Source organism: Sturnira hondurensis, unplaced genomic scaffold (assembly GCF_014824575.4).
Source record: "Sturnira hondurensis isolate 20B ecotype Veracruz unplaced genomic scaffold, ASM1482457v3 Scaffold0006413, whole genome shotgun sequence".
Lineage (NCBI taxonomy): Eukaryota > Metazoa > Chordata > Mammalia > Chiroptera > Phyllostomidae > Sturnira > Sturnira hondurensis.
Genome location: NW_028079044.1, coordinates 42,027,777 through 42,054,143, shown reverse-complemented (window position 1 = coordinate 42,054,143; position 26,367 = coordinate 42,027,777). Strand labels below are relative to the sequence as shown.

At 38.9% G+C, this 26,367-nt stretch overlaps 1 non-coding gene and 1 pseudogene across 1 annotated transcript; both read left to right on the top strand.

Moving 5' to 3' along the window:
• LOC118988781 (metalloendopeptidase OMA1, mitochondrial-like) overlaps positions 1–26,367 on the top strand; it is a 122,054-nt pseudogene that overhangs the window by 63,593 nt on the left and 32,094 nt on the right.
• LOC118988994 (U6 spliceosomal RNA) lies at positions 10,644–10,750 on the top strand. The gene has a single exon (XR_005066898.1). It is a non-coding gene; the product is annotated as a U6 spliceosomal RNA (small nuclear RNA).

Here is a 26,367-nt window from a genome sequence, read left to right as displayed (position 1 = left end):
TTAAAAAACTAGTAGCTTTTTCCCACTACTAAGAGACTAGAGGCATCATTTCTTTGCCTTAAGAATATTGCTTTTGTAAGTTTGGGAGAGACATCCCTTAGGCTTTGCTGAAAATCCCACAACCCCTCAGGAAAGGTAGCAATAACTTAACCAGTTATGAACACAAAATTCTCCGTAAAATAGTGGACCCACTATGCAAACCTGTTGTCCAAATTCTAATTTAAATTTACAAAGAAGTCTTCTGGATTGGCAGGCTCATTCCCTTTCACTGTATTCACGCTGCTTATTTCTTCCCTAAACAAGGTATGAATAATAATGCTTCTGTCTTTTCTGAGTTAACAGTGAATTCTATATATATTTAAAGGTTAACACAAACCCGTGATGTTACAAGAACAGATCTTTTAAAAAAATCATTTCATTTTATAAATGAAAAAGCGACTCAGAAGAACTTAGAAAGTTAACCAGCCTCATTCAGCTGGCAAATTGACATAGATTTTCCCTGAATGTATGTATAAAGAGCATTCTAATGTGTCGCAATAATCCAACGTCATCTAACTAAAAATCAAATATCACGTGACTTTCTCACTCAGAACCCTTCAGGGGCTTCCCGTTGGTCCAGGATAACGATTAGGCTCTTGTTATCACCTGAAGCCTTTTTACAATCAGAATGGAAATCGAACACATGAATCATCTCTGAATGGTCTCAGTTGAGATCTTAGCTACTATTGTATGAGCAAATTCAAATGAAAGCAATCTGTCCCTGTGGCTGTTCTAAAATTTATTCATCTTCAGCACTTTGCTTGTTCATTAAAGTACATTGCAGCGATGATTTATATTTTATTAGTTCTGCTCAAGACACTATCTTATTGAAAAGTTTCCATAGTTATCACTCTTGACTATTGTACTTCCCCCAATTTCTGTATTTGCTCATTTTGAAACTTATTTTATGATTTCGTTGAGCATTATTATTTTAGTGTACATGTCGCTTAGGCTGTTATAATTTCTCTAAGCTGTTTTTAGCTGCTGCCCTCAGATCCATCTTCCTGTTCACTAATTTCTTCCGCAACTACATTTAAGTCACCCCATTGAGGTTTCAATGCTACCAAATAAAAACATGTCATTGTTATTTTTATTACTAAATTTCAGGTTTTTTAATATTGAATTTTCATTGTTTAAATTTGTCCATTTATTTCTTTAAGCATAAAAATTCAAACCTTTAGTGGATTTTTTATTTGTTTATTTTGCTTGTGTCAATTTCTTCTGGGAAAGTCTTGGTAATATACATGTAAAATAGGCTTCATGTGCCCTCTCTAGAGATATCAAAAATATTGCCTATCTAGAATGACATTTTATATTCATTTCTCAAAATTCGCAGATCGTGTGAACTTTCATGCCAAATATACCCCAAATGTGATGTCTTAAGTGAATAACTTTTATTCACCCAGACCATAGTAGGCACAGACAAGTATTCGTACAATTGTTAGGTTTATTTTTCCACTACACGTTACTGAGATTACAGTTCTCTGAAGGCCCCATCATTGCCTATAGTGATCGTTTCCATGTTTCCTGCTCCCTGGGCCACGTTCAAACATGGGCCTCCGAGTAAACCAACTGTAAATTTATCAAGGCAACCAAAGCCTCAGGTCACATCCCTAGCTTTCTCTCTTAAAATGCCATCGTTATGACTTACAACAATTTTTATTATAAGCATAGCTATGCATGTTATGTTTTATTTTCTCCCACACAATTTTTTTGCTACTTTTTGTAGAAGAGATTCTTGGTACCTTAGTCTGTCTTGTCTGAGTCACGTGTTTCCTACTCTATGATTCTTATACAAAAAGGGATGGTGGATGCAGACATTCAGCCCAAGTCCTATCTTTCAGCTCAGTTAACAAATGGGGGAAATAATTCTTGCCCTATTTACTTACCGTGTTTCTGTGACTAGCAAGGGACAAAATATATGTCAAAGTACTTGGACAGTACAAGGTGTAACACAAATATAAAGGACTGCTATAACCATTTGGTATTAGAAACATATTAGACACCTTTATGTCTTCCAATACAAGTATAGTCATTAAGAGTGTAAACTTTGCATCTGGGGTATATTGTCCCTAACAGTCGTAAGTACATGACCTTGAACAAGTCACATGAAGACATGTGCCTCGTTTTTCTCATTTGTACAATTGCAGAAATAAAAGAACTTACCTGTAAGGTTGTTGAGGATTAAACGCGTGAGTGTGATGGAGCAGGTTCACTCAAGCTCACAGACAGTGCTGACCCGTGAAGCGTTACTGTTCAACGATCAGCACAGAAAATTAAAGGGAATTATGTCCGTTACATCTAATCATTAAAAATGCACATGCATTTTGTGCTTTTTAAATTTATTTTATTTTATTAAAAATCCTCTATCACAGATACCTTAGGGAGCCCTGTTTCAGAAGTGGCTATACGGACAGTGTAATGCAACTATTATTTTTTCTTATAATGCTACTATTACAGATGAATATGCAAACAGTCACAGAATAATCCCTTTAAAAATAGGACATTGTCAGCTTTGCCTCTGTGGAGGCTGCGAAGTAAGTCAACTTGAAAATGCTGCCTCCTGTATGATTCCAACTATGTGACATTCTGGAGAAGTCAAAACTATGAAGATGAGCGACTGTCAAGAGTTTGCCAGGCGGGAAGGACAAATGGAGTGCAGAGGATTTTGCGGTATTGAAACAATGTTTTATTGCATGATATTACAATGGGAGGTACAAGTAATTATATATTTGTCATAATTCATACAATGTGTAATAACTAGCATGAACCCTAATTAATTTGTCTATTTTGGGTGATAATGGTGCGTCAGTGTAGGTTCCTGGCCTGTAGCGAACGCACTGCTCTGGCACCGGATGTCGATAGGGGGAGAGGTTGTGCACAGCTCAGGAGCAAGGGGATATGGAAACTCTCTGTACTTTACACTCAATTTTGCTGTAAACGTAAAAGTTCTCCAAAAAAAATTTAGTTCATGCATTAAAAAAAGAGAAGAACATGATACTACAAATATCGCAGATTGAAAAAATAAAGATATTGAGAAAACTTCACTGTAACAGATTTGATGATTTAAATGAAAACTCAATTCACTGAAGCTAAGCTAAGAAATAAAAAATATGAACAAAATTGAAAATTCTTAATTGAAAACATTTCCACAAATAAAACTTAAGACTCAAATATCTTCATTGGTGAATTCTCCTAAACATTTAAGAAAAAAAACACACAAATCTTAAACAAACTCTTCCAGAGAACAGAATAATAAGAAACATTTGCAAACTTGTTTTATGGGCCCAACATGACCTTAACACAAAACTTGACAAAAAGCATGTAACAAAGAAAAAGAAATTATAGGCCAACATCTCTCATGAACATGCACGCAAGAAAATCTTAACAACATATAAGAAAATTAAATCCAGAAATATAGAAAAATAGTACTGTATTATAAGCATATTGAGTTTGTTTCAGGAGTAAAATATTGGTTTAATATTTAGAAAGAAATCATAAATTAATAAAAGACAAAAAACATATGAAGACCTCAGTAGATACATTAAAAAACTAATAAAATTCATCCAATGATAAACCCATGATAAAAAATATACAGAAAGACACTGCCTTAATCATCTGATAAGATATAGCCTCAAAAAACCCTCTAAATCTTATTTACTTATTTAATATTATAGGTACTCTCTGAGATATGACAAGAGATAAGGATGTTTAATATTTTTATGATTCCAAATACAATAAAACAAGAAGAATAAATTAAAATTGTGATTCAAAAAGAAACATACGTCATTATTCATGTGCAACTTAATTGTGGATGTTATACATGCACTGGAATTCTATAGGGAAAAGACTAAATGTAGTAATTGAATATAGCTTTTTGTTGGCTGGATTTAATTATTATTTCTATATATTAGTATAAACAAGTAGAAAATGAATAATAGAAATCATTTAATTTATGATAACACCAAAAATACCAAATGCCTCAGAATAAACTTAAAACTTATTCCATATTTTTATGCTGAAAACTACAAAATGTTACTAGAAAGAAAAAGTTTAAAAGATCTAAATTGATGGAAATATATATCAGGTTTATATATTTGAAGATTTCATATTTTAAAAATGTCAATTCTGCCCCAACTGCTTTATAAGATGGATAAAATTCTTAATTTTATGTAATAAAATTCTAAATTACATATGACCATTCTTATAGAAATTGGCAAGCTTGATCCTAAAATATATATATAAAAATCCCAAAGACTGATAGCATCAAAAAAAAATTTAGAAAATATACAATGTTGGAAGACATTCAACAATAAAGCAGTAATTCTAAACTATGGTTTTAGCATAAAGGTAGACATAGAGAAAAATGGAACATACATAAAAATACCCCAGGCTTTCAGTCCAGATGGAAGTATAAGTAAACATGCCTCACATCCTGACACAACCACAGCAAAAATTACAACTAGACTACAAAACGAATATCACCCAGAATTGTCAGAAAACCAAGCTGTATGGAAGCCCAACAACAAAGATTTAAAAAAGCTACATTCACCCAGACAGGTAGGAGAGGTGGCAATGAGGGGACACTTGGAGAGGTGTGGAGAAGTGGAGGCATGGAGAGGCACAGAGATGCAGAAAGGACAGTCACACATTCAGGTGTGGTGGACAAAATTGGGAGCAAGGAATCCCAGCCCCAGACCAGACCACCGAGCCCAGGGTTCCAGTGCTAGGAATATAAGTCCCCATAACTTCTGGCTGTACAAACCAGTAAGGGTTGAGGTGGTGGAGGAAACTGCAGGATTCTCAGGAGACTCATCTTAAAAAGCCTGCAGTCAACTTAAGACTCATACAGACTCAACCCCTCTGGGATTCAGCACCAGAGCAACAGCTGGAAGGGCCCCCGGTGGCATACAGGGAGAAATTAAAGTAATGGTAACAGGGCCAGTGCTGGGAGACAACTTGTCCCTAAGCAAAACTCTGGAGGCCAGGCAGCGGCGTTTTCCCCTTTCTGAGTCCTCCCCCACACAGAGCCACAGAGCAGGGACACGGGTTGCCCCACCCTGGCAATTACCTAATTGCACATGCAATGTGTACAACTGTCCCGTACAACTTACACACGTGCTTTTCCATGATAGGCCATGCTACTAAGACAGGGAGTCAAAGCAGCTCTCCATAAAACACAGGAAGGCTGCCAAAATGAGTAGACAAATAAATATGGCCCAAATAAAAGAACAGAACAAAACTCCAGAAAAAGAACGGAATGAAACGGAGATAAGCGACTGATCAGATGCAGAGTTCAAAACACTGGTTTTCAGGATGATCCTGGAACTCACTGGGCACCTCAACAGCATGAAAAAAGACCCAGGTAGAAATGAAGATTACATTAAGTGGAATGAAGAATCTTAAAGGAACCAACAGTGGACAGTATGAAGTCAAGAATCTAGTCAAAGATTTGGAACATATGAAAGAAAAAAGCACTCAATCAGAACAGCAAGAAGAAAAGAGAATTTAAAAAACAAGGATAAGCTAAGGAGCCTCCGGGACATCTTTAAACATATCAACACCAAATCACAGGGGTGCCAGATGGAGAAGAGGAAGAGCAAGAAATTGAAAACTTATTTGAAAAAATAATGAAAGAAAACTTCCCTAATTTGGTGAAAGAAATAGACATACAAGTCCAGGAAGCACAGAGAGTCCCTAACAAGATGGACCCCAAAAGGACCACACCAAGACATGTCATAATTAAAATGCTAAATGTTGAAAATAAAGAGAGAACTTTAAAAGCAGGAAGAGAAAAGAAGAGAGTTACCTACAGAGGAGTTCCCATAAGACTGTCACCTAATTTCTCAAAAGGAACTTTGCAGGCTAGAAGGGACTGGCAAGAAGTATTCAAAGTGATGAAAAGCAAGGACGTCCAACCTGGGGTTTTTATCCAGCAAGGCTATCATTTAGAATTGAAGGGCAGATAAAGTTCTTCCCAGACAAGGTAAACGTAAAGGAGTTCATCATCACCAAGTTATTATTATATGAAATGTTAAAGTGTATTACATAAGAAAAAAAAAACTGTGAGCATTAAAATGGCAATAAATTCACAACTATCAGCAATTGAATCTAAAAAGCAAACTAAGCAAACAAGCAGAACAGGAACAGAATTATAGATATGGAGATCGTTTGGAGGGTTATCAGTTGGCAGGGAGAGTGGGGGGAAAAGTTGCAAGAATTAAGAAATAAAAATAGGTAGTTATAGAATAGGAGGGGGGTTGGGTATTAAGAACAGTATAAGGGGGAAAAAAGAACAGTATAAGAAATGGAGTAGCCAAAGAACTTAGATGTATGACCCATGAATTAAAACTAAGGTGGGGGGATTGCTGGAGAGAATGAGGGTACTGGGTGGAGGGGGGCAAAGGGGAAAACATTGAGACAACTGTAATAGCATAATCAATAAACTATATATTTTTAAAAATACTATCAAATAAACAAAAGTGTAAATTGCCATTGATTTAAAGTACTATGGCAATGCAATGGGAAAAGAGTGGTCTTGTAGATAAAAGCCCCGAGATTAATTGTATAGCCTATGAAAAATTAATTTGATACTTTTCTCATACCATGTACCAAAATTTATTCCAGCTGTAGCTCAGTCTTAAATTGAAAGGTAGTTACAAAGCTTCAAAAAAAAATATAGCGGAAAACCTTCATGATCCCGAATTTGGCAAAGATTCCTGAAAGAACACACACACGCGTGCACAGTCACTGACCCTGAAGTGAAAGATTAATTCATTACATTCAATTACAATTGATGATTTTATTCATCAAGAAATACAATTAAAAGAGCTATTATGCAAACCATAAAAATATATTTGTCATCATAGTTCTGACAAAGAACTTGTATCTAGAATACATAAATAAATGTTACAAATGAAAAAGACAAATACAGCAATATAATTTAAACACATGTCAAAGGACATAAATAGGCATTTCACTAGAAAGGTTATCCAAGTGGCCAAAAAGCATAAGGAAATGTGTTGTTTTAAAGGATTTATTTATTTATTTTTAGAGAGAAGGGAAGGGAGGGAGAGAGGGAAACCAGTGTGTGGTTGCCTCTCACAAGCCCCTCATGGAGGACCTGGCCTGCAACCTAGGCACGTGCCCTGACTGGGAATCAATCCAGCGACCCTTTTGTTCACAGGCCGGCACTCAAACCACTGAACCACACCAGCCAGGGCTTCACATGCATTTTCTGTATCATTTATTTCTTTATTTATCATCAGGGAAATTAAAATTAAAGCCACATGAAGCTAAGCCTACACCCCTACCTGAATGACTAAAATTTTAAAAATCTGAAAATATCAAGTGCTGGTGAAAAAAAAAAGCAACAGGACCTCTGACACAATGTCAATGGTAGTGCAAATTAGTGAAACCACTTTAGGAAACTATGGTAATATCAACAAAAGCTGAAGCCGTGTGTACACGCTGACGTGGCAGGTTCAGTTCTCGCTAAATAAGTAACAGAATGCACACTGAACCAAAAGACATGGGTGCGAGTGTTCATAGTGGCTTCATTCATAATTGCCCAAATTGGAAATAGCCCAAATAGTCGTCAACGTTAACAAATCATTAAATATTCATGTGCTAGAATATTTAGCAACAAAAAATTGAAGTAGGCTACAAGGCAACCAAATGGTTAAATCTATTATCACAGTAATGAGCAAAAATTAATAAAAATAGACACATAGATGATCATACTATATGATTCTACTGATACAAACTGATGAAAAAGATTTAATGTGTTAGAAATCAGAATAGTGATTGCTTTTGGGAGCTGACTGTGGGGCAGAGGGTGGTAGTTATTTCTGGAGTATAAACCATGTTCTATATATTTATCTTGGAGACAGTTGCCTGCCTTTAATCACTTTTTACAAATATTCAAGTTATATGCTTAATGGTCGAACATTCTATGTGTGCTAAACTTCAATAAAAAGGTAATAAAAATATTTTGAAGTAGTCCTCAAGTTTGTTTTGTCGTATACTGCAGGGACTTAGAAGATATGCCTGGTGCTTTTTCAGTTCCTCATTGAACATTGACTTGATCCAGTGCATTGTGCCAGATATTGTTGGAACAGAAGAAAGTTTGACATCTGGCTTCTGCTCTGGTCCAGCTTGCTATGTAATAGAGACAGGATGAGATATGAGCACAAACAATAATACAAGGCAGAAAGTGATGTGAACCATATATGGATTACAAAGGGGCCACCAGTAGCCTTGGAAGAAGAGAGAGCATCTGAGTTGGTCTTCGAGCTCTCAAAGTCCAACTTGGTAGGATTTCGACTAGTGTAGATAAAAAAGAAATCATTTCTGTGCAGGGGTGGAATAAAACAACATCCCCAAAATGTGCAAAGTGATGGGATTAAGAAATATTAATTGGGAGTTACAAAATAGGCATGGGATGTAAGGTAAAGTATAGGAAATAGAGTCAATAATACTTAATAACTATCAATGGTGCCAGGTGGGCACTCAAATTATTGTAGGGAACATATTGGCACCTATATGAACATCTATCCAGTGTGCTGTATACCTGAAGCTAATACCAAAAAAGTATTGAATGCAAACTGTGATAATAAATAAGATAAAAGAGCTGTGCAAGTGTGAAAATGTGAAGGATGTCATCTATTTGAAAATATAAAGTATGAATATGATTTATGTCAATTGTGAGAATCGTCTCCAGTTGACCATGTGAATTAATTGACAGAGAAACATGCCAATACATTGCTAACAGTTTCGGTAGTTGCTTTTTCATGGTTCGGGGCATCAGGAAGTGTTTGTCAGCACCAGAGTGTTTCCAGTTCACTAGACTTGGGGACCTTGGGGGAAAGGCTCTAACACAAGAACCAAGAGGATGACTTTGCTGGAATGCAGTGCTGTTGGCTAAGGAGAAGGGGAAACAGGACTTAGAGCCAGTCTAGGCTAAGGTTTCGGTGTTGTACTTGTGATCGGTAGTGTTTGATGCTATAGAAAAGGGCCACATTAGGGACCATTGACCTGATGTGGAACAGAAGGATCGAGCTGCTCTAACAATGCAGTAAGTAAGGCCAGGACACAAGTGCTTGTATAGGATTTCTATGTGCATGTCTCTGTCCACTATCAATAAACCCAAAGAGAAGGAGGTAACTTAGCCAAGATGACAGAATGGGGTTTTGCAGGTCATTGAAACAGACCTGCTCTCTGTCCCAGTCCCCTGGGATTCTCGGGTGTGGCGGTGTGCAAGAAACCCTGTTAAGTAACAGGCCACATCTGTTCAACATAAACAGTCCACGCACATGGCTGGGGTCAGGCAGCAGCATGCTTGCCAGTGTTTTTCTAGAAATCGGTGACATCACAGGTGACTCTCTGCTGACACTGAGCTTTAGGGGAGGGAAGGGTCATGTGTAATTACGGGGATGTGTGTGGCAGGCAACAGAGATGGGAGAGAGAAGGAGACCTTGTTGTCTTTTTTTTTAAGGGTTTCTTTGTGATTTCATGACCTGACTTGATGACTGTGGCAAGTGGCCTGAAAATGACTTCAGGAATGGTATGCAGGTCATCTTCCTCGTGGTGGCTGTGTTAAAAGTTCTCAGAGGATGCTTTCGGCACTCTTCACAGTGTGAGCCCTGGGCAGGGGGCCAAAGTTGTTTTAAATCTCAGTTGCAAGTTCTGGCTCTTTTCATGTGAATGTGGGCCAAAAGGAAGTCTAATAACTTATCAAGTTGAGGCACCTCAGGGAGGTTCAGAAGCAGGAACTTTTGAGAAGTGGTTTAGAGAGCAAGGTTATTAACCCCTGACCTGACTGGGGCTCCTTTTTGAGCTACTATTTCTGTTTAGTTAATTGGGTAAATTTTTTGAAAGACAATTGGCCTGAGAGTCCTGAGACTTAGTGATTGGTGGTTGTTTTTGTTTTGAAACTTTTAAATTAATTGTGTCATGGATCAAGTTCAGTTATCATTCTCTGCCTCAATTTTCTCCTCTGTAAAATAGAGATATGAGTCCGATGTGCCTCATTAATGTCTTTAAACTGGAGGTTCTGAGAATGAGCACAAAGTAAATGCATCTCAGCAAATTATTTACCCAGCATCTCTTACTGATTGTAGTCACAGTTGTGAGGAGTTCAAGAAATATTTGGGACACAATTTATAGTGTCCAGGAGGTAAAGCCATGACCTACAAAGCAGACAATGCCAGATTCCTTAGAAGCTGGTATGGAGACTGTGGTTCACAATTCACATTTTTACCCCTGCTCTCCATCCTCCTCAGGGAAAAGTACCCATTCTCCCAGCGGTGTTGAAAGCTGATAGTTCAGAGATAAATCTTCTTTATCCTCTACTGTCCCTGGTCCTTGGGCCAGATCTCCAGGGCCAGTGACAGGTACAGAGGGAGATGTAAAGGTCCTGACCCTCTTGGAATAATCCAGCACAATTCTGGAGTGCCATCCCATCTCCAGAGCTCCCCATGTGGTTGGCTATTGCCCTTATAGAGACAGCATGACAGTCCAACTTGTCCTTTGCACAACCTGTTCCCTTCACTTCCCCAGATCTGTTGATCCCTGAAGAACTCCCCAGTAAAATTCTTCTCACTGTGCTCACTTCAGCAGCACATCTACTAAAACTGAAATGATACAGAGAAGATTAGCATGGCCTCTCCACCAGGGTGGGATGCGAATTCGTGAAGCATTCCATATTTTCCAACCAATAAAATCTAAATTAAGAAAAAAAAATCCCTTATGCTTATTTTCAGAGTCTGCTTCTTGGGGAACCTGAGTTGTAGTAATTAATCAGGAAAGGAAAAGAGCTATGGGAATTCAGAGGCAAGAAAGCAAATCCTGCCTTGGGGATATGAGACAGGAAAGTCTGCATGTGGAAGATGGTGTTTGTGAAGCAGTTTGATAGATGTGTGGGTTTTCACTGGAAGAGATGGTGGAAGAGGAAGTAGGGAGAAAAGTAGTTATTATTGTATTGACAAGGAATAGAATAAGCAAGACTCAGAGATCAGAAGCTGAGATATGTGAGTCTAAAAAGGAATGTTCAGAGAGGTTGGGTGTATTTTCCCGTTCACAGGGCAGTGCAAGATCAGGATGAGAAGGAGGATGCATGTACATAATGGAGGGTCCTAAACCAGGTCCAAGGCACTAGATCAGAGAGGGAGGGGAAAAGCATGGGTGGGTGATTTAGTGGAGGAGCCGTACAACACAGGCTGTGCATTCTGAGAATGGTCCAGGAACTAAAATAAGGAAGGGCTCTAAACAGAAGATAGTACAATCTCAGATCACATACGAATTAGAGGGGTTTCAGTGAAGTAAAGCTAGCTTAAGGATGCTCTGGAGACAGAGAGAGACAGAGAGAGAAAGAGAGACAGAGAGAGACAGAGAGAGAGAGAGAGGCCACAGTAGTCAGGACATTTGTCTGAAATTCTAACTTACAACATAAACTGAGTCAAGGATGACTAGCTCATCCTTGGGACTGTAACTCATCACAGACACTTACCGTCATTTAGACGAATCACTTCACTTCCCTAATTCTCCTATTCTATGTTTGTAGAAGTAAATGAATTACAATAAACTTTTAAGAGAACATTCTGTGAAGTGCTTTGCAGTGCCTACTACATAAGAAAGACTCTGTATAAGTAATTCTGGGTATTAGCTCTCCCAGTAATGGTCTATCAGAGGTGTCCAACCTGTGACCTGCAGGCTGCATGTAGCCCAGGATAGCTATAAATGTCATCCAACAGAAAATCCTAAATTTACTAAAAAACATTGTAGGAGTTTTTCTTTGTACTTGTTGCGATGTATTTCATGTGTAGCCCAAGACAATCCATCTTCCACTGTGGCCCAGAGATGTCCAAAGCTTGGAGACCCCTGGTAGATTTTTTTGAGAATAAGCTCACACCTGTGAGTCTCTAATTCCCCATCTAAAAAAGAATGAGTAGCTGGCTTTCTCACTTATTAGCTTTTATCATGTTGATGCTAGGTTCCAAATTTTCTTCAAAAAATTTTGAATAATTTTCTTCAAAACTAAATGAAAACTAAAACACAACCCCAACTCAACAAGATTGATATACTCACTGAACCCACTGCCCAAAGACAGGTGAGGGACTTGAAGAGGGGACAAAGTTGTCACTGACCCCAGTGCCTGCCAAAGCTAGCATCTGTTTCGGAATTCTCTGATTAACAACATATTGTTCTAAGATTCTGTGGGTGTTGGATTTGCCAAATGTTTTTTTCCCCTACCAGAAGATAGTCTCTGCTCCAACTACTCTTAAAATGTTTACATCCTTTGCTGCTTGGTTTTGAGCCAGAGCCAAGGGGTCTTAAAGGGTCTTTGAGTGGCATCTAGGTCTCTTCTGTGAAACTCTGTGCGGTCAGTCACTGATTCACACCTAACCCCTGAACAGAGTGCTGTTCCTCTTCTGTGCTTCCAATACCCCCACCTGGGGTCGGGAAAAGCTTTGTGGGCGTGCATGATATCAACACATGAACACAGCTTGGATTGTAGTAGGGCCCCAACAGACGGCAGCCAATAGCTGAACTTACTGCAGCTGAACAGCAACGCACTCCCTTTCTTGGTTCCCCATGTTGATCTTTCACGGCTCATCCAGTACAGACTTGCAGAGTTTTCATTCCAAATTGAAAAGGGAATCTGAAATCAGCTCATTTCCCCAGGTGTCCTCCCTCCCTGCTTTATGTATGGGCATCTAGAAACAGGGGAATCTCTGCTCAAGGCAGGGGTCTCAACCATGTACAGTGGGCCTCTGGATTCAGTGTCAGTGCATGGATTTTTGCGGTGGATCTTTTGTGCTTTATTTCATATCTGTCACAGTTTCTATTCAGTGGAGAAAGATTGCTTGGAGTGGGCATGTCTTGCAAGTCCCTTAGGGAACATTAGGGAAAGGTTTATAGCAAGTGGCTGCCCAGATTTTGGTCTTCTCTCTTACCCTCCATCCAGTTACCACCATAGAAATAGCTGTTACCAAAGTGAAAGTCGTATGCCCCAGAATCAGAAGGCTTGGCCTCTCGTTCTGTGTCTGTAAGAGATACATATATGACTTTGACAAGTCATCCTTAGCATTGATTCACTCCTCTGAAAAAGGCATCATGACAAGCTGTGGTGAGCCTTGGGTGAGATTACCCGAGTGTTCTGTGGATTTCAAAAATGTAAGAGGCCAGTGAAGTGGAATCATGATGTTCCAATCTGACATCAGACTGCCTGCCCAGAACTTCACTAAGGATCTCCATTCTTAGTTATCTTTCCGACTCTGCTCTACGTAGAGGAAAAATACGACGCATCTTTCATTGCTCTTTGACTGCTATCCTTTATATGACTTCCTGGCAGATACACAATGGTTTTTCTGGTGAGGTAATTATGTTTTAGTCAGTGGCTAGGGCCCAAAACCAACATCTTTACTGCCTTTATGAGATAAATTCTTGTAAAAGGCTATGGTTGAAGCCATGAGGGCTGTCTTTCTACTCAGAATGGAAAAGAAAGAACTAAGAAAGAACTCTCAGTCAGCTCCTGGTGCTGATTGTCTCCCAGATACCACGCTGAGGGCTACTTACCCTCTTAGCAGAATAAGCTTTACCCAGCTTTAAGGGGTCAGCCTGTGTGTGATAGAAACAGGGAAGACGTATGAGTCTTTATAATTTGTCTGTTTTACTGCAGCTTGCCTTCAGTTTTAGTGGACCAGCTATTGTAACCGAATTCTTTATTTTTCTTAGGACAGCCCTGAAAGGATGGATAACTATGATAACTATGTAAAAGAAAAGCCAGAGAGTGCTATGAGCATAAATACCTTTACTTTAATCTCTAGCAAGTCTGCTCCTGTCTGGATCCATCCCTACTTCATAGGTCCTGGTCGTCTTCCACATGGCAGAACTTAGTTCCTTAAAACAAGAGAATGTAAATTCCCTAGACTTGTAAATACCTCAGCTATTTACAAGTATCTTCCTGCTTGTGGCCCATGAAGAACTTGGCTTCTCAGAGCCAATTTCCTCTTTGAGGGTTTTCTCTTTATCCTGAACATGGACAAAAATGACTTCCCATTCAGGAGAGTGGGTCTCCTGTACAGTTCAAGAGATAGGGCCTCCTTAGTTTGGATATTCCTGAACATAAACAATAACTTCACATTAATCTCATATATTCCAAGTAGTGCCCTCACAGAACAAGTCATCAGTGTTTCTTACACAAGGAGATTCCGGGGAGCCAGTGAGCAGAAAATCCAGCACAGCTTGACAAACTCAGAAATACTAACGAACACTTTTATTTCTGTGGTCAATGGGAAGCCTACTACACGATCAGTGAGGTTTCATATCCCCATTTACCATGAATAATAAATAATGTGAGGTTCATAGAGCTTCAGTGCTGTCTCACAGCCTGAGTGTTCACACAGCCTCGGGTCACTGGGTTTAGGACACTCTCAAATCACACCCTGATTTCTAGATAAACTTATTCCCATAGGTGAGTTGCCGACACCATATCTCTTTAGAGCATCTTGTCCCCTTAGGTCTCTAGGACATAACAGCTAGCTCACATGCTGAAGGAAGTTCTGTATCTGACCAGGCTTATGATTTTCCTTTTGGGGAAAGAGTGAAGGTGTCTTCATTCTCTCAGAATAAATGAATAAATGGGTAAATACATTGATATCTAGATAAATGAAACCGATGTCTTATAATGTAGTATAGCAGCCAGATGTTTGGAAGGCATGAAATGTGGTACAGTAGGGAGTCCACAGTGTTTGACAGGAGCTTTTTTGACTCCGCCCCAGATGCCCTTGGCTGCTTCACTTTTCCAGTACAGGCCCTGCCTCCCAGGACAGACTGCTACCCCGCCTCTTGGTCCAGCACCCTAACTGAGCTTCATGTGTTCACTGTATGGAGTGTAATTTAAAATCTTAAGCTGATCTGTGTTCATGCTATGTGCTCCTGTTCTTTGGAACTGGGTGGAATGGCCTCTGCTTTACTGAGTGGCCACCGAAGGATCAGACAATGTGAACTGAACATGTGAAGGAATCAGACCTCCATGGGGTAAACCCTATGCACCCTATGTGACCAATGTGTAGCAGGAGATAGGAGCGGGGGAGGCAGGCAGGCCAATTCCTCCTCCTCCATTCTTCTGTGAACCACTCTGAGATAGAGTTTCCCATATAGCCCCTCCAGGGCAGGCACTGCGTGCTAGAAAACAATCTTCCAGCATCCAGTACTTTCTCACCAAAGTAAAGAAGTGGTCAGCAGAGTAACCCAACGAACCATTTCTCATCTTTCCCTGCTTCAGTTCTATTATCATTTTTAATGCACATCAACTGAGCTGGCACCCCGCCCCCAAATGTGGGGTCAGGGCTTTTATCCTTGCCCTGAGTTTTGCTTTTGGAGAACCAAGGCTCAGAGCGTATCTTAGCAACCCCTATTCCGTGGTAGCTAGTGCAGCAATGGGCACATTGTACTCCTTGATAAATTCACAAATACTAAGTTAGATTGATTCTTTGAAGTAAAATAAGTCAGCTATCAACAGGGGTGTTGGCATTTGCGATTTGTTGCTTAATGTGAGATGAAAGGTTAGCATTAGTAATAGGAGAGGAAGTATTGGGAAGCAAGTTCCCTTTCCTGCACTTTGAAACCAGCCCTCAGATCAGATCCTTTTCAAGTAACCAGAGCTGAGCACCATTATGAATAGACTTGAGTAGTGAGGGGTTTATTTCCTCAGCCTCGCTCTGGGAAAAACAGACTGAACCAAAATTCTGATTCTCCTATTAAAGTCCCTCAGAAAAATCTCTTTTCCTTAAACCAGCCCTGAAATGCCTCCCAGTCACTTCTCTTGCTTTATTGTGATCTAATTCAGATTCCAGAATCTTTTAAAAATTGTTTTATATGTTTGTACATAGATATAGAAATATATAGATGAATATATAGATAGATAGGTACACACATCTTAATATAAGATCCTCTTACATTCTGTGCAAGTCAATTTTCCCATCTAATTAAGGGGCAGAGTGGTAGGGAGCTTGTGGCAAAGGGTGTGGATGGGAAAGAATGTGACAGATATGCACGGCCAGGTGGAGACTTGTTACCTCGTGTTAAATTCCCTGCAATAGAGAGCAGTATAGGTGGCTTGCCAAAACAGGATGGTGGCTATGTCATATCTCTTTTCTTAAGTGAGATCTTTATCCTAAAAAGTGATACACTGAGGCCTTTACAACCAGAGTAGAATATGCAGTAATGTTGTGAACGTATTACTGTAATGATTCTGCATTTTTGATCAGTTCTGTGGAAACTGTCAAGAATGTCAGCAGTCCTTTCTGTCCCTAGACAGTTTGAGCAACCTTTCTCAAGGTACCGAGCCTTCCTGAATCACAGGTGACAATTTAGGACACAAGGACATTGCATAGCCATGACTTGTGACAGATTAGCTGGGCCACCCTTATTAATTTTAGTTAATCTATTAGACAGTGTGTCAGGTTCCTATCAGCTTTAGAACCCTCAAACTTTATCTGTGATTTATTTAACTTCCATAATGAGACCTGCTGTCTTGGTTCACAAGACTTTTACCTTCAAAATATTTCTTCAATCTCTGGTTTACTTACAGTTATGACAGTTCACTAAAATGTGTTGACTGCAGTTCTGCGGCACATGGTGTGGTCCACAGAATGGCCATGTTGGCATCACCTGGGAACTCGTTAGATACGCAGGATCTTGGTACTTAGCCCAAATCTCCTAAGCGAGGGTCTACATCTTATCAAGATCCACAACTAATTTAGACACATTAAAATTGGGAGCAGAGAGCTGGAGCTGGGAGATCTTCCAGATGTGATGTCAAGGTTCACTGCGAGCCACCCCCTTCTAAGCAACGAGGTTAACTCACAGGTGCCAAACTGAATGCTTAGATTACATGAGTTGCTTGGCAGTAAGGAGGCTGGGGCTTCTCGGATGCAAGTGCCAAGGAACGAATTGTTTCCACTGCTGCCTGAGACTCAGATGATCCTTCTTCCACAGCGTGTTTCATGCTCCTGGTGAATTTAGACCTCACATGTATGCTCAATGCTGTAACTCTAGCATTCATTTGCTTCATCAAAAATTTCACCTTTTTACCACTTAGGGGTTTTCACACTCAATATCTTCTTAATCTGAAGCTTTTCTTTCAACTTTTTATTCAGCTGCTTCTTTTTTGTTCTTTGGGACTCACCCATCAGTTTCTCAGGGCATCTCTTCCTCTCCTCCAAGCTCAGGCACCCTGGACTATCCTCTCCCATATGTTTTTCTTTTTGATTTTATGAGGAACCATAATTAGAATTATTTTGTATAGATTAACTAAGAACGTTTGTCATTACCCCCCAGTGTGAATTTTCATTTTTATCAATAAAATCAGAAATGCTTAATTCCTGGGGTTATTGGAAAAATCATTGAAGTATTACATTTAGAATAGAACTGTTTGAAACACAACCAGACCATGCTGAACCCACTCAAAAATATTTTCCTCTCAATCTGTGCATCACTTGATCCTTCTCTTTCTTTAGATCTCAGGGGTAAACATGATCTCTTCAGAGAATGGGTGTCTTGGTTGGAAACAGAAAGTAAAAAAAAAAAATACCTCTAAGAATAGGCAGAAATTCCAGCCACTCTGCCGATTGCTCTGTTCCTGTGTCGACAGAGAGCAGCGAGGGGAAGAGGTATCAGGGCACCGCTTCCTAACAGGAAAGACCTAGTGGTCGAAATGATGGTACAGGATGATTCGGCAACTAGGAAATCCAATATGAGATTACTTTGCCTCAAACATGACATGGAAACAACAGAGAAAACTTCAAGACACGAAGGAGCCACAAAGCTCCGACAAGGGTGGTCCTGGGGCTGCCTATACCAGGGCTGGGGACCATCGTGGTGTCGCTATGATGACCCACGATCAATGCCCTAACTCCAGACACAGAAAATCTTCAGAAGGCTGAGGTCATTTTCTTCCAGGAGAATGGGGACTTTGAAACAAATATTAAGTTATTAAAAGTTGAAGTTTCATTTTTAGACATCTCTAGACTGGGTGATAATGCCAACTCAAACTGTTTTATAGTCTTCATTTCCCATTAGAGTTTATGTTTTCTAATAGTTGTGACAAGAGTTAGTTCTGACACCTGTCTCATCAATTGATCGATACCAATTTTATATTGATGACTAAAGCAGTTATTTAATTTCTTATTCCATAGCAAGCACTCATATGATAATTCACACTGCACTTCCCCTATGAAAAAAAGGACTTGAGAATTTGTTTTATATGTGTGTGTGAAAGGGAAAAAAATAAAATAAAATAAATTATTGGAAGGTTTAGATTCAAACTTGCTTTAATCAAAATTCTTTCTTGAAAGTGAAGCTAACATCTAGTATGCCAATCTGTAGTCAAGGCCAGCTTATACTGAAATTGTACTTGTAAGTTTTATCTGAGCTCACTGGCAGTGAAAATATGGCTGGAACGTACAGTTGGACAAAGTTAAGTTTATTTCCTTCCATGGTGGTAAACAAGGTCAATGTCTAGAGAAAGATACCGTGTTCAGTTATATTTAGTCAACCTGGTAAACTGCTTCCAGTCCTACCTGAGAATGCCAAGGGTTTCAGGGGCCTTACTGTTGCTCCTCCAGTGGTAAGTCTGCATAGTCAATCAGAAGGACATACAGTAACTGGCAAAGAGAAAAAGTGGGATCTTTCCTTCCAGAAGAAGTGTTAAAATAATAAATAGATATTTAAATAAAAACAAGACTTTGAAATCGTTAGCTCAATACTCTCATTTGATAGATGGAGAAACTGAGGCACAGAGAGTGATTCTAGTAACATGACAGCTCAGGCGAGAATACACAAGTCCTAAATTTCCAACGAAAGATTTCTCCAGATTACTGCTTTTTCTTTTCTAGTTTTTTAAGTGAATGCACTTCTCTTTTTTAAAGATTTATTTATTTACCTATTTTTAGAGAGAGGGAGAGAGAGAGAAAGAGAGATATCAATATGTAGTTGTTTCTCTTGCTCCCCCAACTGGGGACCTGGCCCACAGTCCAGGCATGTGCTGTGACTGGAAATCGAACCAGTGACCTTTTGCTTCGCAGTCTGGTGCTCAATCCACTGAGCCACACCAAACAGAGCCTGCTTTTTACTTTCTAACAAGAAAACATTCTTTAGAAGATTATTAAATATTTTATAAGGATGGCAAATATCTCTGTGCATTTATTGTTTGGTGGGAGGTTTTGTGGTTAAGAGCAAGCCTGGGCCAAGAAGCACATTGCGTGGCTGAATAGAAACCTAAAAATATCTTTAATTGCACCATTTTTAAGGTAGACTGATCATTCAGGTGTGTTGAAAAATCAGAGCAAATGTTTGCATCTTGATGTAGTTCTGGCTACGGAAAGAAATGTATCTCCGTATAGGATTAGAAAGAACATCTCTCTCACCCTCCATAAAACGTTCCTCTGAAACTGAGATGGAGGAACTCGGAGTCTGATTCTTCTGGTTTCAGACCGGAACCAGTGGATAAGCACAGAACCCTGAAGTTCATGGCCTTTCAGGATTGATGCTGGATGTGAGTGAAAGCTGGTGGGAAGAAGTGGATATTGAAGACAATACGCAGTAATTCTTAATTTAGACTTTGGAACTATTTAGAATACACTTTAATTAGTTATGTTAATAGCTCACCAAGAAGGTTCAGACAGGAAAGTGAAGGCCAGAACAACTTTCGAGAAGGATTAAATCTTGAAGACGGAGTTGAAGTAGGCTTCAGCGGTCTGCATACCACCTACATGATGAAGGAACACAGTTCAACAAGCCAGAAACAACTTCCCTGAAGTAATATTTAAAGGAATTATAATGGACACAAAAAAATATAAGCCATAAGGGGAAATTCTGAGAAATTAAACCGCAGTAAAATTAAAAACACAAACTCTTAATCATTAAAAGATACCACATAGATGGTGAAAAAGATAAGCTGCACAATGGAAGAAGATATTTTTCACACATTTTAGATCTAAAGAATATAAAGAATTCCTATTTATAAAAGAGAAAGAAATGAAAGTATAATCAAGAGGGAAAAGACAAATGGGCATTTCTCAGAAGTAGAAACACAAGGGATCATAAGCAATGCTGCTCGGTTTGCATTGTCAAAGAAATACAAATTTAACCACTAAGCCGGTGTTCTGCACGGAGCAGTTTGGTAAAATCACGCAGCTGGACTATGTAAAAAGGCAGTGAGAGTGGACACCAGTGGGGACTCTTATCCACTGCTGGTGGAAATATAAACTCGTCTACTGCTTTCGGGGGAAATGGAATTCCCTAGCAAGTTTCAGCCATATTCATGCTAGAACACACAGCAATGCCTCTTTGGTGCGTATCCTGCATAAATTTACGTGGGTGTACCAGGTCAAGGGATAGGCACTATTGTAGTCCTGGCAACACGATCAACGTTAGTGAAATAGTGGGAAAGACCCTAAACGTTCTGCCCAGCTCAATGAGTAAACAAACTCTGAGGCTTTTATGAGATGAAATAGTAACCACGGGAAACAAGAATTCATTCATTATCAACAAGGATGAGTCTGACACATATAATGATGGATAAAATAAGCATATGTAATTATCCTGGCTGCATGAAATACTAACCTAAACTGCGTAACTTAATAAGTACAAATACACAAGTAGAGTAACAACTAGAGAGAAGAAAGGAACTCCTTGAGCCAAAATTCAGGACTAAGGTTAGCTGTTGCAGGGAAGAAGAGATGGGTTAAAGGTCACTTCATGGCCACAAAGCTGTTGTTTGGGCATTGACTACACAGGTGATTCTTTTCTTATTTTATTATTATGTAACCACTCGTATATGTTTTATATACTTTTTCATGTTTGATATATTTTAATATAAAGTATCAAAAGATCAGGAAACTGAAGGAGAGAAAGAGTAACACAAATGGTAGATTGGGAAAACCAGATTGAATAAATACGCATCTCTTCTGCTGGATGACTGAGACACCATTCTGCTCAATCAAGTGTATTTGCTGTTGCTCCAGGAAGTACTTTTGTGGTCCAGTCATTCCCCCTGCCCCGCCCCATGCATTCCAGGTTAAAGACATTAATCTTTCACAAGAAACCCCAGCAAAGAATCAGACTCCCATTCTGTTTCTAAGTAGCTCATCTTGATTCATTTCACTGGTGAGAATATGTGTATTTTATTTTTATTACACCATGCAGGGATAAGTACAGCTAAAACAGCATTCCATAGGAGATCATTTGGCCTACATGTATAATCAAAATCTTGGCTGGACCTGTTAGGAAGATGGGTGTGAACCTGGATCCAGAGCTAATTGCCATATCATTATTTCATTTATATGAACTGGGTTCCTCATAGGTAAGTCGGAACCGTTGTAATTCTGAACTCCTGTGAGAATGTATATAAAACCACATAGTACGTTATCTGGCAAACCTAAAGGATAACTTTAAAAGAAACTGTCAGATGTGTTTCAGCCAGTAGACAGATGTGCAGAATATTTTGTGCAGATATTTTTTTCACTTTTCACTATGGACTGGGGATTTTATAGTTTACAGCAAAGTCCATCTAAATGTGCGTGTTCACAAAACAAAGTATCAATAGCATATAGAAATAACAGTTTCAAATAGCTCAGCACTAAGAATTGAACCCCTGTTATCTTCTGCTTTGCACATTCTGCTACACTTCTTTTCCGTTTTTTGCACCGCATTAGCCATTTTCATGTACTAGAGCACATACCGAAGGGTTACAAGAATGCTCAGTCCCTTAATTTGCAATCACTCAAAGTTCAGTCTTCATTCTCTGTCTTTAGCTACTCTGGGCTCTTTGTTTAAAATTCACGAAGTGTAAGAAGGTTCTCTCTGTCTTCAATGCATTCAGACCACGTCTGCTGCCAATCACTTATTACCAGGGAACTACATTGCTACACATCAGTGCCTCACGGTGCTGCTCTCTCTCCTTCTGCATCACACCCTCATCTCTTAACAATAATCTCTGTGTTCTGCTTTTGAGCCAAGATGGCCAGTTAAGGTTTCTGTCCATACCTTTTGGCAAGAGGAAAATCTAAAAAATACGCCTCTTACAGAGATGACTGAATTCAATCAGTATACCCTTTTAAAACTGAGGATTTTACTCTTTCAATAATTTATAATAATAATGGTAGAAGAAAGACACGTACAATTTAGAAGGACCCAAGGATTTATTTTTGTGAAAGAGAAAATATAAAATTTGATTGAAGTCTGAGATGTTTGTCACCATAGCTCCCGTATCTAGAATGATGTTTCATAAGTGGTCTGTTAAAAGGCAACTATTCAACAATATTTGTTTAAATGGATTAATGCTGAATTAATAAAATGGGCATGCCTGTGAACGGAAAAGGAAACATTTTGTTCTAAGCCTTGACATGAACTTGAAAGCCCTGATTATTGAGATAATGTATGAGTCCTAAAGAAGTCTTGTGAAGGTAATTTTTTAAAGGCTTTATATTTTAGAACAGTTTTCAACTTACCGAAAAGTTGCAAAGGTAGAACAGAATTCACATAAATCCTACACTCAACTTTCCTTATCATTAACATTGTACATTACTATGGTATATTTGTCACAGCTAATGAACCAAGACCAATATTGATACAGAATTATTAACTAAACACCTAATTTGGATTTTCTTAGTTTTTAGCTAATATGCTCCTAGATCCTTCCGCAAATGGCTCTTCCTGCAAAGTGACAGAGATTACTTTGATCACCATCTCATTGGACAAAGCAAGTTCTACAGCCATGCCTTACTTCAGAAGGCAGAGAACTGCAATTCCACAAAGCTGATAGGAGGCTAAAGAAATACTAATGATAATTAAAGCAATTCACAACTTTATAGTTCACAGAATTGTTCAAGTGTATTTGTTATCTTTTTTATTTTAAGGTCAGAAATAAGGGTCACATGGACTTTGAAACAGAAGAATTCCAGGTTAAATAGCTTGTCCAGAGTTGTACAGCTAGCAAATGGCCACTCAAGATTCAAACCCCCAACTTTTGACAATATGCTGATAAAAACCTTCTGCCCAGTAAACCACAAATACCTCCTGCCTTCATTTGTTACTCCTTGTTCACAGTCACAGGCCCTCAGAAACGCTGGGGGAGGGGTCAGGAAACCTTTCTGTGAAGAAGTAGAGAAGAAAAGATTGAGGTTAACCTACATTGTGACCTCCCAAGCCCACACTGTACAGCAAAAGCCCTAGTAGAGAATACATTCATAGATGAATGTGTTACAATAAAACTTTATTTACAAAAGGAGAAGGTGGTCTAGATTCAGAGCATGGGTCACAGGTTACCAACGGCAGCTCTCAAAATGGAGGGAATCTACGCGATGATCTGTGATATATTTACATGTGTAGTCTGTGATAAATACAACTCGAAATTCACTGCTTTTATTATCCTATAATTCTTTAAAAATCTTCCTTGGTTGATGCATTTTTAATTCTTATGACCGATCATTAAAAAATAGCCTCCATCCTTAACATTATTCTATATCTCACAGTAACTTACAATGATCTGTAGACCAGCAGAATTGTACTTGCCTGACTCTTAAGGAAAATATACGCACTTTAAAGTATTTTGAGGTGGTACCTAGGGATTCTAGGAAGTTGAAGGACACAGTTATAGGGCTGGGGCAGTTGAAACTAGAAAGGGGAAAAAGGCATATGCTGAAGGTTGAAAGAGTTTGCAAACTTGACTTTCTGTGTGTGCGAGTTTTAAAATATATATAGATAGAAATCTTGTGTGGTCTTTATTACACACAACATATCACCTAACGACGAAAGATGCCAAAACTTGTGCCATCGGGAATTTTTGAAAGCCTTTCAGGCCGTATTTATATAAATTACTTTCCTCTCTTATGTAATCACAATAAAGGAGTTGGATCAAAAACTCTCAAATATTTTTCATCATGGAAATATATTTATATACAGTCTGTGAATAACAGCATGCTTATATGTAAATAATACATATGTTTACATATTTTATGTATATGAGCATACACATAACTCTACAGAAAGCAAACTTAGGAGTTGAAAAGGAACAAGTTGGTGGGATGGAAAAGCTATGGAGACAGCCCCATATTTGTGATGTGTACCCAACACAATGAAATATTTCTATAATGACTAATTAACAGAATATTCTCTTTCTAAAGAGCTTCCTTGGCTCACTTAGGGATGTATTTAAGCTCCTCTTATATTCTGATACTTGCTCAAAGGGTGAATGGAATCTCTTTAGGACTTGGTCTTAAATCCAGCTAATTGGCCTCAAGTTCTTGGCACCTCCTCCCCACAAGAAGTCTTATTTTCCCCACCCCTTGACTAGGGATGGCCTTGTGATATGCTTGGATCAGTAGAATACAGCGGACATGATTGTGTACAACTTCTCAAGAGGCACTGGACTAATTCATGGAAGGATTCTGTTTTGTTCAGGTTAAGATTTCTGATATTTAGCGTTACACAATGTACTTAGCATTATACAAAGGCACTTGTACCTTCTGCACTTGCATTCTTGAACCACTGAAACTCTGTGGAGGGAGAGGCCAGACTGCAGCTGGCACCGATCACCAGACATAGGAGTGGAGCCTTCTTGGGCCATCCCACCGCAGGTAAACAGCCAGATGACTGCAGGCGCATGCGTGACCCTGGCCAACCCCATCAGGGCAACCACTCAGCAAACTCAACCCACTGAATGGTGAGACTTGATCAATAATTTTAGCTTTAAGCTAAATCTGTGGAAAAACACAACACAGGAGTTTCAGAGAGCCCCTAAACATGGTCAGTTTGTGAATTAAGGCTACATGAATGTGCTTCTACATTTGTGTGTTTGTAGATATGGGTATTATGTGTGAGTACAGGGTAAAGAGTAGTTCAACACAACTAATGTTTATTCAGGACCTGACTGTGCAAGGCGCTGTGACATATATGTTTAATTAAACATCTTATGTGGCTATTCTGATTATTCTACCAGTGTTAACCAAAAAACAAGTAAATTTTCCTCTTCTTTTGCCTCATGAGCAGTTTAATTTTCTGTGTTAACCAGAGAAGATAACATCACAAAAACACTCCAAATAAAATATTTACCTTCCTAAAAGTTTCATTTAAAAACTATTGCCAAACACACAATAGGAAAAATTCAATGGCAGATAAGTAAGTTGCAAAGAATATTTGCAACTTATATCTCAAAATCTAATGTTCATAAACTTTCAATTTATTTTTCAGAGCAATAGGTAAAATTCAAATACCCAATAAAATAGAAAAAGATAGTGCTACTGAACTTGCAATACATTGGTATCTAAGAAAGAATGTTTACTCAAGTAAAAATCTCAGAGCAAAAATTGACATTATATATTTATTGACCAGAACCATTTTGTTAATTTGTTCAAATGACACTGTATAATGCTAAATATCAGAAATCTTAACCTAAACAGAACAGAATCCTTACGTGAATTAGTCCAGAGCTAGGTGGAGACAGAAAAACAAATGATCAGTGTAACGTACCAGGTTAGTACTAAGTTCCCGAGTATTGAAGAGTATGCAAGAGTATGCAAGAGTACTCTGATATGCAAGAGTATTGAAGGATCTGAGACACTCCAAGGGAAATAACAGAGAATCCTTCTTACAAGAGATGAAGCTAGAAATTTCCCAAAGGAAAAGTTAGAATTTTCCAGATGAATCAAGTGCCAGGAGAGGTGAGGAAAAGTGGGCCCAGCATCCAAGTCGAGAACAAGAAAACTGTATTCAGGGAAATACAGAAAGTGTGGTAAAAGGCGGAGCTAAAGTGAATATAAACGAAAACTAAAGAGCTATACTGATTCCATTCAAGAGGTCCATCCTAAAAATTCTAGAATTAACCTGTAGGCAGTGTGTAGGGGGATGGGGCTGCAGGTCTGTAACATGGTAAATTAGATTTTAAATAAAATTTATTTTCTGGAGGATAATTTTTAGGAGTCATGTGGAGCTCAGAAGACCAGTGGGAAGATGGGGCTGTGGTCCAGAGAGTGAAGGTGGAGAATAAAGATGACTCCTGAGTTTAGAGCTCAGTATATTCATATTCAGCTATGAATTATTTATTTCTTGCAGTGGCAGACAGATCAAAGCTGGTATCCGTGATCCCCAGCTCCTGGTGGTCACAGCTGGTGCAATTTCCTCCCCTTGAGTGTGGGAGGAACCTTTGATTTGCTTCTAATCAATAAAATATGGCCAAGGGGAGGAACCTGGCATCCTTCCCATGACTGTTAAAATATAGGAGTCTCCGCCATGCTAGCCAACTGGCTCTAAAGATGGTCCTTG